Source organism: Lissotriton helveticus, chromosome 9 (assembly GCF_964261635.1).
Source record: "Lissotriton helveticus chromosome 9, aLisHel1.1, whole genome shotgun sequence".
Taxonomy (NCBI): domain Eukaryota; kingdom Metazoa; phylum Chordata; class Amphibia; order Caudata; family Salamandridae; genus Lissotriton; species Lissotriton helveticus.
This window is the reverse complement of record NC_136070.1, coordinates 360143366-360157099: the sequence shown is the minus strand read 5'-3', so window position 1 is coordinate 360157099 and position 13734 is coordinate 360143366. Positions and strand designations below refer to the sequence as shown.

Here is a 13734-nt window from a genome sequence, read left to right as displayed (position 1 = left end):
TTAGCGCATTGTATTCAATTCATATTTTGTACTGTCCCCAATGAGATTGTTTGAAATTGTTTGATGGGCAAAATAATGTAGCAATAGAGGTTGAAAGTCTAGTCTGCACATTTTATATATATTTTTTAAAATTTAGATTGCCTTTAACTTGAGGGAATTAATATATTCAGTACTGAATTGCTCATCATAGTCGAGTAAATGTGGTTTGCAATGCAGGTAGAGGGCATATTGTGTGTGCGGTTAGCTGTTGCAAATTGTTCTGCAGCAGCCCTATAGAAAGCAGAACTGCTGTAGAGGAATTAGATTGAGCGTATCAGGCACGTTATGTTTCAAACTCTATTTAGGAGAGATGCAGAAGCTTCTGCACCTGCCAAGAACACGGACCTGCCTCAACAACACATTTTGTACTCACGGACCTGATTCACAAAGGTAATCTGAAAAAAAGTCTAACTTTACGACTTTCGGTATTCACAAAGGGCATTTACAAGTAGTAAAGTTAGGCTTTTGTCTGAGTTTAACTTAAGTTTTGGTCTAAAGTCTAACTGAGACTTAAGTTAAAATGAGACAAAAATTTTACTTTACTACTCATAAAAGCCCTTTGTGAATATCGAAAGTCGTAAAGTTATATTTTCATCTCAGTTTACCTTTGTGAATCAGGCCCAAAGTATTTATGAGAGTTGTGCATGAAATGGGCGGTCACAAAGCATTTTGCACCTACGCATGGTCACATCATAATTTAGTGAATGTGCAAACTGCAACTTTTTCCCTCTCCAGGGCCTCATTACTAGTTCCCTAGATTGAGGTGCTGTGATTCCCAGCCAGAATCACTGATTCTGGGTGGGAACATCTCACTTAAATCCAAGGATTATAAATGATTGCCTCGGAACAGGGAATACGAAGCAGGCCTGGAATAGTTGGTTCAGTTCCAAGCACATTTCTCACCTGTGTAAGGCAGGTGGTAAAGGTGCTTGAAGGCTACTCTGAGGGCTGTGTTAGAGGGGGTGGGAGGACAGAATTGGTGAGAGGAGATCTGGGGGAGCATTTGCTGCTCCCCCATGCTGCAGCCTGAGTGCAATTGGGGCAATGTACAGCAGCTGTTCCCAGTACAGATGAAAGGTCCGGTTGCGGTGTCTTCGGACCTATCAGGTCCAGAGTTTGCAGACAAGGTATTCCCTGACCCGCAAAAACACTGGAAAACTTAGAATGCCTAGAGCTGTGTACCCCCCCAAGAATCACGGTTCTCAAAATGAGGGCCTTAGATGAGCAAGGATTGAGAAAACATTTTCTAAATCTGGTGCTTACTGATGCACAGCTTCGTCTCATAGGAGTATTTGCATGCACGATTTCATGCCCTAACAGGATATTGTTGCATCCACATATAAACTATGGAGATATTAGTGGATTTATGAATGCAGCACCTATAGAAATCCCTGCAGTTGAGCATGTTACATCATATCAAATAATGGATAAAGTCAGAAAAGACACTGTTATCTATGACAGTAACCCATATTAGCAGCCTTACATATCTGTATGAGCACCATATACTACTAAACCTTATATTCATCAGACACCTCTGTGGGCAATAGAGATACTAAAGATAGATGCTACATCCCTAGGAGAAGTTTGTGTCTTATTATTTTTGGTAGTTTCATAAATGCCAACATGTTCTGCCTGTGTGGCTTAGAAAAGAAACAATTTGGGCACACCTGATTTCCACAACTACCCCTAAAATTAAAAAGATGCATCCTTTCATGCATCCATCTTAAACTATTTCATGAGCCATCATATTTAAATAGTGGGAGTGTAAGTCAGAGGCCAGTAGTCTTTATTACTACAATCTCGATAAGCTATAACAATAAATCTTCAAATGACTCCTCATCTCCCAGCCATTATCCATATATGGCCTATAATGCCATAGTGTTGGCTTTCTTATTTCAAATGCCTTCATCAAGCTAACAGATATATTGACTGGTATTTCCTCAATCAAACTACGGTACAACAGAACATCCAAATGATGTCTTTCTTTTCCTGGCAAGAGATTGTACTGATCTAATCTCTCACTGGCATGGACATCTCTCCTTATTGTACTCCTGTTAACTTGGATGTTATTGGATGACATAATCGTCATGTTCCTCAGCAGAGGATTGAATAGGCATATAATTATGATATCCCCATGTGGTTTAATGTTTGATGAGAGTGCAAGAAATTGAATAAAGACTTGTGTACCCTGACCTGATTGGGAAAAATAGGAATTTTAGGAGACTAAGATATATCTGTGCTGTAGTTTGATTGGCGAAGTTCAGTCTATATGAATATGGATTCTCAGAGTAGCATGTCATGAATGCCCATAAGGTTGGCACAATCCTCAGGGTCATAATCTGAATTGAGCAGTGGCTTCCATTAAGCTCTATTTTTCTTCCTAATGAGTAGTGAATATTCAGTGTTAATTAAAAGATTGTAAAAGCCTGAAAACAATCCTTTATGTCTCCCCTCAATTCTATCTAGCATAGTATTGGTCAGTGGGGCATGTCAGTTTTCCACTAAGCACTGTGTCAGTTGGAGCTATTTACATTGCTGAGTGTGTGGCAATCCGAAATCTGATTGGAGATTCTGAAAAGTCTTAAGCATGTCCCATGCATACAGGTACTCTATTGGAAAAATGCCAAGGGACGGCCAATGCTTACCAATAGACAGAATGTCCTCCTATACACACTTGTCTATTAGACCATAGTGGTACAGATCTATGGCACCATGCATTAATGTTATGGGGATCATGTGCCAATTTCCAAATGTAGAGAATGAAAGTGAATCTCTAGGTTTTTGGGACATACCTCCGAGGTCTCTGCCGCCACACCAGGTCTCCCGCATTTGCTCCTGCCTTGCTCCCGGTCCACCCCACCGCCGCAGCCTCCTGACATCTGGCGCGGCCACAGTGAGGGGGGACTACATTCCCCAGGTGTCTCAGCGGCAGGAAGCAGGAAGCCGCCCACGCCATTACGCGCCCAGAGGTGCTCAAAAGACGAGGAGAACCCCCGCGTCGTGGGACACACGCGGGCGGCGCCGGGCTAAGCCCGGGCAAAAGGCAGGCCGTCTTAGGCCGTCCGAGGCAGGTTGAGGCCGGGCTGGGCCACCCTATTGACATCTGTAAATTGAGTAAGACTGTGGGGTTTATTTCGCTTTCAATATGAATCTATAAGTCATACGATGTAGTAGGAGGTGTTGGCTAGTACCATTTTATATATATTACTCCATATAGATTGCCACTCTCTGATTTATAGTATATACTTTGATATTATCCAAGCATGACTAGACGTTGTGTAAAACCTTTAATGGAGAAAGCGCATAATTCCATCGATACTTATCTGACCAAAGCGGTTAGCGCCGTGGCGGAAGAAATAGACCGCACAGAAAGACGTATATCAATGGGATCTAGCTCAAGGGGAGGAGAACAAGTTAGCTTGATTGCAGAGATACATTCAAATAGGGAGGAAGGACTAATCTCTACAGACTGGGCCAATGATTCAATAGAGGTGATACCTGCCACAGCCGTAGCTGGAGCTGAGAATTCATGCCTCTCACGCACCTCAGTTACACTAAATTTATCTAATTTGTCTCCTTCACCCCCGCCTGCAAATTTAACCAAAGGGTGTAAAAAGAAAAATACAGGTCAGGGATATAGAAAGACAGTCAAAGAAAAGCAAATTAATACAAGAGGGTCCTCGGCGAAACAGAGAGAGGCTTCTGGTAATGAACAATCCAAGTGCACATTCAGTATGGATGTTTTTATGGAAAAAATAAACGAGTTAATTTTGCCACTACATGACAAATTTGATAATTTGGCAAGAGAGTTACATAAGCTTAGTGGGCACGTGGATAAACTTAGACTGAGAGATCAGATAGCCAATCCTATGGATCAGGCTAGTGTGACCACAAATAATGCTACTGCTAATTTGGCAAAGATTATCCAACAAACTCCAATGATGGCTGGGCCCAGTACAGGTATGACTGTAGCCAGAAATTTAGATGATGGTAAAAGTTTAGAGGTACGAAATAAATCACCACAGGAGAATAGTGTAATTCCATCGATAGGTAATGGGAAACCAAGGGAGGATCCCACGGAGCAGGCAAGGGGCCACGTAACCCGGTCAACTCTAAAGTTACTGATACACCAGCAGCCATAAATTTACCACCAGAATGTGGAGCATATGTTGCAGTCCTTTCAAATGTACCTAAATGGCGGGAAGGTCAATCAGAAACATATGAAACTCTCATAAATAAAACTCTTCATTGGCTAACAAAAAATTTTGGTTTTCCATCAATAGGGGCTGAACAGATAATACTTACGCAAAGAGTGGGGTGGATAGGCCCATTACCTAAAACATTCGTCAGCGACTGTATAATAATTAATTTTAGGTCGCCAGGTTGTGCACACAAAACCTTACTTAATGCACCCCCTCCCTCTTGCTGGGATTTTATTACAACATTACTGCCTTTGGGTTCTTTTTACAGGCATTTGTTGGCAAGTGACTTGGCTGCCAATCATATGGCTTACCACTCTAATATTAACCTATTACCCCACCAGTAGTCCGCCCCACACGTTTCTCTATTCCATTGTATAACAGATTCCAGTCTTTGAGTCCGATGGAGGATAATGATTGACTTGCAAGTTTTGAGGGGGTATCACCAAAGGATGAGCTAGGTTGGAGGGCAGTTCACAGACCAACTAAAAGGGGAAATGAAACAAGTGATGTACAACCCCCATGCACAGACCCCAATAAGGTGTATATAGGTCCCGATAGCATAGGGAGTGGCGATTAAACTACCATACATTTTGCCAAAAAATCTACGATTAAGTTACAGGGTGCTGAGACCCCGGTGAATGTAGCTGTGACCACAAATCCCACCACCTGCCAAGGAATACAAACTGTAATACAGGAGGGTTATACACTTACAACATGAAATATTGCAGGCCTTGGCAAAAAATTAGATACCCCTTTTTGGCAGGATTTTATCAATTGCGGTAATGCTTTTATCTGCCTACAGGAAACTTGGAGTACAGACCTGGTTGTAGTGGAAGGTTATACATCACACTGTCTGAATGCTATACCCTCCCCAGCAGGAAGAGCTAAGGGAGGATTGTTGCTGCTCATATCAAATAAATTATTTGGGTGCAAAATTATTAGTTACTCATCTATTGATAATCATAGCCAAGTGCTGAGACTTGAGTTCCCAAAGGGTAGGGACTTGGTTTTAATCAACCATTACAATAACATATTTACCAATGAAAGGGGAGCATTACTAGATGCACTGGAAAAGGAGACAGACAGGGTACTGACACTCTCTAGTAAACTTGCCACCATTTTGTGGGCAGGCGATTTTAATATCCGAGTCTGTCCGGCAATACAAACCAATTCATGTGGGTTTATGAAGGCCCATAATAATACTAATGGGAATAATGATGATTTGTTACATTTCCCCTATTGTGGTTATGGTATGATTTTTTAATACGATAATGGCAAAGTTTGACCTTGATTTATTAGATTGTTCCATGAGAAAGGGCCATATTAAATGTCCAACTTTTACTGGGAGAAATGGGATCAGTAATATAGACCATATTTTAATTTTAAAAAACTGTTTCTATACTGACCTATGGATATCTGAACAGGTGGTCAGTGACCACAACAGTATTTCTATAGTACTCTTAGATTGGGGCAACAAATTAACTAACACTGAGGAATGTATTTCCGGCATCCTCCCTGTTAGGCCCAACGGAATGAGAATTAAGTGGGATGGAGTAGACCCACCCAAAGTACAAAAGGGAGTGGTCATTAATTGTAGAAAAGAAATCGACTACTGCCTTAGTGAAGAGGTCCTCCCTGACACCCTGTTAACTACATTCTCTGATATAAACAGAGTATTTAAGAGTTTACTAATCAGAAGTATTAAAGGTCCGAAAAAGGCTGGCACGAGGTGGTTTGATTCTAAATGTACCCAGGCATTGCACAAGTTGAAACTGGCACTGGGCACAAAACCTCGTAATTAATTGTATATTCATGAGTTACGAGTTGAATATAAGCAAGCTATATTGACCCAAAAAAAAGAGCTTCGAGTAGATGCATGGGGCAAACTAAGTATGGCAGCCAATACCAAGAACAGTAAACTTTTTTGGGGAAACTGTAAATAGTCCTTTTTTAAAAGATAATTGTACTCCTGAACTGACGTCTTACGTAAACTGCACAGTATGGATCGAACATTTTTCTAATATTTTTAATCCGGATAGGGTGTTTTTATCTTCATTTTTAACTGATGATTTTACGTGGCCCACATTGCCTATGTTAATGGATGTCGAAGAAGTACAGGAAGGGCTAGTAAATAGTAAAGGGGGGAAAGCACCGGGCCCGGACGGGGTCCCGATTGATTTATATAAGAACGAAATGGATCTATGGGCCCCGATCCTTACAAGGATTTTTAACATTGCAGCTTTGGGGGAATTTCCCAACATCCTGGGGCCAATCATTAATTGTCCCACTTCACAAAAAGGGTTCTCGCTCTGAAGCCTTCAATTACCGTCCAATATCATTGTTGGATTCATCTATAAATTGATGAGCTGGGTGCTTTTAAAAAGATTGGAAACCTGGGCCTCAGACTATAAGATTTTATCCCCTGTTCAATATGGATTCAGGAAGGACCTAGGCACCCTAGAAGAATGTGTGAATCTTGATTTGTTAAATAATAAATATACATTAGTGAAAGGGGGCAATCTGTTTTTATGTTTGGCTGACTTGAGCAGTGCCTTTGACTTAGTGGACCACTCCCTTTTGTGGACCGTACTGCTTGAATCTGGGGCCCCAAAAGAGATAGGCCAAGATGTAGGTAAATGGGAATTACCGATTCATAAATACCGAATTTTACCGATTCGGTATTCATGAATCGGTAATTCAAATGTAGGTAGAAATTCGGTAACAAATACCGAATCGGTATGATTCGGTATTTACCGATTCTGTAATTACAGAATCGGTATTTGTCATTGATTCCTATGGGCCTTGAAGCCCATAGGATTCAATGGCAGAAATACCGAATTTACAAGGGGGACAGGGTGTCAAGGGCCTGTGGCACTGATTACAGTGCCACCTACATATTGATTTACAGAATCGGTAAATTTACCGATTCGGTATTTTACCGACTCTGTATATTTACCGAATCGGTAAAATTACCGATTCTGTAAATCAATGGCCCCCTACATTACAAATCCCAAATACCGGTCAGTAACGGCCGAAATCGGCCGTTACCGACCGGTATTTGGCGTGCTACATCTGGCCCATAGTGTTCTTTTTGGCACGAGTATATGAAAGACTATCCTGCAGTGTCCGATACGGGCCAACTGGTGAACGAACCCCCTTTTTTGCTGTGAGAAGAGGTATCAGGCAAGGATGTGTTTTTGCCCCTCTTTTATTCTCCCTATTTATTAACCAAATAGCCACGGCATTAAATCATATTTCAGCAGATGCGCCAATGATAGACAACAATGCTGTGCCGGTATTATTATAAGCCGATGATGCTGTTTTAATTTCCTTTACCCTGATAGGCCTTCAACGGCTCATCAATAATTTTACAGATTTTATCAAAGGCAGGAAACTTTTAATTAACAAATCTAAAACATATAGTATGATATGTGGGAAGAAAACTAAGTCATCAAGGCCCTTTTTCTTAGATGGTTTCAAAATACAAGCTGTTAAAACCTTTTGTTACTTAGGTATCACCTTTGCGGGAAATGGCAAATGGACCAGTGAACAAGAAAATATTAGATATAAGGTGGTCAGGAATACAAACGGTATATTTAGGTTTGCTGCTGTAGGGTAAAGGACATGGTGACCATATACAACACAAGATGTGTCTTTCAGCCCTGTATGGGGCTGGAATATGGGGCTATTCTCCTGCAGTCCAACTCCAAACAGACGAAAACAGTTTCCTGAAACGGTTGTTGTGTGCACCGGCCGCAGCTTCTACTGAGTTAAATCATCAAGAAACTGGTCTTAATTATATATCTGACTTGGCTGCTTTCCGTCCCCTACTTTTATGGCGCTCCATTTGGTCCAAGAGCGAAACTGAGTTCACACAGTCTATAATTAAGGACTGTCTAAAGTTGGATTATTGTTCCCGCATACCGTGGTTAAGCTATATTATCCACTGGTATAACTTATTATTTGATTTTAATATCTTTGAGGAGTCTGAATATCCAATACCATTATCAAAAAAAGAGATAAAAGACTCCTTTCTGTCTTACTAGAGGGGGGAACGAATTAAATTAATCAGGACCCAAAAGACATTTGTGTTTTACAGGCAACTCGAACTTAAAAGTGGGCTCCAGGCATATTTGGTAGATCGGTCAAGATCTTCACATCGATTTGTATTAACACGCCTTAGGTTGGGAATTGCCCACCACCTCGTAGCCTTCCCTGTAATGGGAAAAAGCTCTAATGTGAAGTGCCCATGTGACAATATTTCAAAACCGAGTTTCTGCCATTATTTTGTAAATTTTATGTATTTCTTAGGAAATTTTATCAAAAGCCTATCCTTCTAAAATATAATATCCGACTAACTGCAAATGCTATGAAACTATTATGTTAATTTGAGAGCCCAGATATTTGTTTTTATGTTGCGAATTTTATAATGAAATGTAGAGCTGCCAGAAAATCGATAGTATTGTGAAATTTTGTTCTAAACTGCAAATTTGCACTTATACATACGTCACTTTATAGCAAATATGTAGACTTTCGTGTACTGTAAAAGTTCAATTGAGAGTCCAGATATCTGTTTTTATGTTGCAAATTTTACAATGAAATGTTGAGCTGCTAGAAAATTTAGAGTACTGTGAATTTTTGTTTTAAATTACAAATTTGCACTTATGCATACGTCACTTTATAGCGAATTTGCACAGTTCCCAAGTACTGTAAAAGTGAATTAGACATAGCGACTTTGCACATCTGGACCTTGGCACATGATACTTTTTAGCACAATGCACCTTGGTATAAAGTGTTAGTATACCGCTGTAAAGGATATTATTGTAGACTGTATAAACTGTTTAGTTTTTGAAGTATTTATTTATTACCTTGAATTTATAACAGTGTGTTTTTAGTTTAGCAATAGGTCTTCATGAAGTTTGATCCGCAAAAATGAGTTTATAAAAATTGTATAAGAAGAGGAGTACGATACTTTTGTGTTTATGACGATTAATCAGAAAGAGGAGTGATAACATTTTAAACTTTGAATTTTAATGTTGATATTATTGTTCAGCTTATATGGTTGTGTTATGCAAACCGAATAAAGCTTTTTTGAACTTGATAGTGAATATAGGATTATCTGTCTGCAATATGGATGTTATGGGTATGGAAAGGGCTCCATTGGTGGACTCCGACATTGTAGGATATCTGTCTCAATGAGTATTCACATATGCAGGTGTGACACCTTCTCTAATCCGTGCACCATTTGGGATAGTGGTGAGAAACATTATAGGAGACCATATGTTATAAGCGTAACCCCCATATGCAATATGGATGTAGAGTTTGCCAATTTTTAGTTTGGGACACATGCCCTTCCAAATAAATTTTGTTAAGATCATGTATATCTGGGCCACCAGCAGCAGCTTAGGGATCAATAACAGGAGGCATCTCAACGTCATTGTTGAAATGGGTTGTTATAACCATTTTCATGGCGTCTCCCAGCCTCATTTCTAGCTAGGGTGATATGTTAGCCACGATCATTTGAGTTAAGCCACAGGTGACAATGAGCCCTGGGTCTTTTATCCCTTTTGTCTCCCACCTGAAGTTAAAGTTAGTAATGCAGACACAGCTGGAATGCTCTGACATAGGCATGATTTCAGAATTGCGTAGTTGTCTGACAGGTCCATTAGTGTGGGGTGTGTTTCCCCGGTTGGTAACAGTCATAAGGTATTGTCAGCATAAATCAATGCCTTGATTTTAACCAAATTAAGGGGCATCCCATGAATCTGGTGCTAACACCTTGTGCTATGGCTAGTGGCTCGAGTGCCAGCAAGAACAGCAATGGTCAAAGAGGGCACCTCTGCTGTGTTCCATGCGGATGGAGAAGTCTCTGGACATAAAGCCAGTGCAAATAAGCTGAGCCTCTGGGTTTGGACACAGCCATTTGACCTTCATTATGAATTATCTTCCTAGCCCTAATTTGACTAGGACTTTAAAGCGCTGTGACCATTCCACTCAGTTGAAGATTTTTTTCCAGTCAGGTGAGATAGCCAGAGTATCCAGTTCTGTGCCCTTAAAAGACCAGAGCAGAGATGCTAATGTTCTTAAATGGTCTTTGGACAAATGTTGAGATATAAAGCCAACCTGCGATGGATGAATTAGAGATGGTATCAACCTACTGGGCAAGACCTGGCAGTTAGAATCGTGGTTATTATTTTGATATCAACAATTATGTGTGATATGGTTTATAGCTCCCTCACTCTAAGGGATCTTTGCCTTCTTTTGGCTACAGGGTACTGATAGTCTTGTTAGATATTCCCTTCTGTAGTCTGTGAGCTTAGCTTCTTTAAAGGCTTCATGAAGCACTGTAGAGATAAGAGCCTTGCAATCCTTATAGATTTCTCCCGGGAAGACATCTTCACCCTGCGACCTGCAGGTGGGAAGGTTGGAGGTGCCCTCATTGATTTCTTTCCATGTTATTTCCCCTTCTAGCAATGTCCAATCCACTTCAGAAAATGCAGGTAAGGGAAGTGAGAAACCTGTCTTCCTCCTCATAGTCAATTGAGGATGATGTGAAATAAAGGGAGGGATAGAAGGAGGCAAAGACCTCTAAGATATCCTGCAGGTATGTGAGAAGCAATAGGCATGTACTTGAAAGTTTAACTGCTTAACCGCGGCGCGAATTCCGCCGCGGTGCGGCTGTTTAAATGAGTGGGCGGGGCCGCGTCGGCCAAAGGACGTGCGCAGCACTACCGATGTAGTGCTTGCGACGGACATTGGCCGAAGCACGCAATACTGCCAGAGAGGCAGTATTGTGCCCCTTTGAGTAAAAGGAGTAATCTTTAGGTAGCGGGTGCAAGATGAGCCATACATATATCAAACCATCATCATCCTTCATATCCTTTAGGACAACTCTATCTTTTGCATTGCGCTGGTCAGGTGGGCCTGAGTGGTCAAGTTTGACATCTATTGCTCAGTTCTAGCCTCCTCCATTATCACCTAGGTCATGCTAAATTTGGTAATTAACCTTAATTTATGCGTCGGGAATGGGATTTACTTGTCTTTGGGATGTAGATAGATCTCAGGATCAATGTATGCCCTAGAATGATTTTCGCGTCACATATCTCCCTTTTGGTTCAAGACAGGTACGTAGCACATTGTGGGGAATGGTTTATATAGCAATCCCACACTTCTTTATGGTTTTGGTGATGTTGATTTAGCCAGTCTTTTGCGTATTTGTCCTGCAGAGATGAACAAGTCTGCCCACCCAGTCATTCCTCAGTTTGTCTGCTTCCTCTAGTGATAGATGGGCCTCCTGTAACAAAGCAGATAGGTCCGTATTTTCTGACTTTGATGTAGCTATTGAGGCCACTAATGTGCAAAAATTTGAGATTAAAGGAAGCCGGTGTCTGGATTGCGACATCCTAAGAGGATGAGAGGATACGTCCTGGGCTGGTGATCTCTACACATGGCCATTGAGCTTGTGAAGATTGTGTATACGTTAGAGGGGGCAGTTGTTAAACAGGCAGACGCAGGCAGCTGGTTATTATAGTGATATGAAGTTCTGGTTGTCTGATTATACGCCATAGGTGCTCAAAATGTTAGAGGGGGAAATGGATAAGAGAGGGAGAAAGAGGGAAAGGACCCTAAAAATGTACCTGCCAGTTTTACTCTACCAGCGGTTAACCATGGAGACCAATGGGTACCAAACAAAGCAATGAGTTGATGCTTGGGGGAGAAATAGGACATATTGTTGAGGGTCAGTGTATAGTGCTCAAGTAGGGCTGATTTCAGGCACCTGGTGAGGGAAGAAAGTAGAGCTCTATCAGACCATTCCTCATGCTTGCCATTGGCCCAATGGGGGAGGACATCTGTATATTACTCGTTATTGCAGAGGAAAGCTACCTTCCCTATGCTACGGGTCTGTAGGATTTGTCTAACAGAGATGGGGAGAAATCCTGTCATAACAACAACAAACAAAGTAAGACATCAATCTGGCAATCATCTGGTCTGCAGGAAAGTACACCTGGCATTCCTGGCTATTCATATAGTGTTGCGACTCCAGTAGTGTTCTGCCTTTCAGCTATGAGTGAGACTAGTACCTGTCCTGGGCCTGGGCCAGTGTCTCTACCACTGTGGTAAGGCCCACTCTGTACAAGATCCTGTTATAGGTTGTGTGTTGCCTGCTGCAGGGGCCAACTCAACTCCATCTAGGATCTTGATCTCGCATGACTGTGCTTTCCTCTCATATTGTAGATTGTCCTGCTTCCATCTGTGTGAGGCCTTTGGTCTCCCAGTAATTTTCTCGTGTGTCTGAATTATAAAGGTCAGTCGTTTGGCCCTTATCGGTTATAAGGGTAGCAGCGGAGTCGAGAAGATCATATTTGATATTGTACTGGTCAAGCCAGGGCCATAGAGCTAGGAACTGTTTTGTTTTGTCACTGCATCATGTGGGAAATCTTCTATGATATAAATCAGCTGCCTCGCCAGAGTAAACATGCCCTCATGCATTTTAGCCACCTGCAGATTCAGGCTTACTTGGGTGTGTCGAGTTACGCATACTATGATCCCTGATGGCAAGGGGTGCATCAAAAAATGGTTGGGTCGGAGCCTCTCTGCTCATTGGAATTCTAGCGAGTCTGCGTATTGGATACCCAATAGTGCTGGCGATGCATTTAGTAGCAACACCAGCATATTATTTCCTTTGGGACCTTCACAGGTCGCATATGTGCATTTTTTCTTGTGGTGTGGTCCTCTAAATCAGAAACTTTTAGTTGGAGATGCCCTAGTTTTGAGCTCCCGTCTGGTTGTTCAGATGCTAGTCTTTCTAGGACATCAAGCTGTCTATCTACAGTGTGTAGCTGGTTGTGGACAGCTGTAAAATTAGAGTGCAATGATTTTATTTTCAAGGAAAGGTCAGACAATGTGATTTCATAGTTGACATTTTGGAGCCCAAGCCTGTAACTTCTATAAGTATGGTGTCCTGAGCCATATGAGTGGGCAGAATCTGTTCTACAATTGGGCCAATTTCTGTCCCCATTAGCTTTTCTGAAAAAGAAATCTGTAGGAATGCTCTACAGGTAGACATGTTGTATATTATGTCACTGCAAGTTGAGATTGGGGGCCCAGGTTGATAACTCTTCAAACTCCCAAGGGTGGAAGACCACCAGAGTAAATGTTATACTGATGACATTGAAGTCTGGAGTAGAATACGCCCAGCAGTCGAAAATCAGGGTCCTAAAAAGAATCCCCAGTAAGGGAGGCAGGAGTGTTAATGGCATTGAGCTCATGGTCTGGTCTATTTGTTCCATGCCATAATCTTAATCAATGCTTGACTGTTTCCTCAGGTTCAGGTGCACCAGGAGTTCATGTGGCTTCCCTACTCAGGGACTGCATTGCTGCTCACAATCCTTACCATATTGGTGGTGCAGTGGGGCTCAATTTGAAGGCAAGGTGAGAAAATGTAGTCAAGCCCTTATTATTGCTTCGAAAGGAGGGTCAGCTGGCGCCAGTG

The 13734-nt window shown here is 41.6% G+C and overlaps 1 protein-coding gene across 2 annotated transcripts in view; it reads left to right on the top strand.

Moving 5' to 3' along the window:
* LOC144781330 (alpha-1-antitrypsin-like) overlaps nucleotides 1-13734 on the top strand; it is a 183012-nt gene that overhangs the window by 25773 nt on the left and 143505 nt on the right. The gene's annotated exons all lie outside the window — the stretch shown is intronic.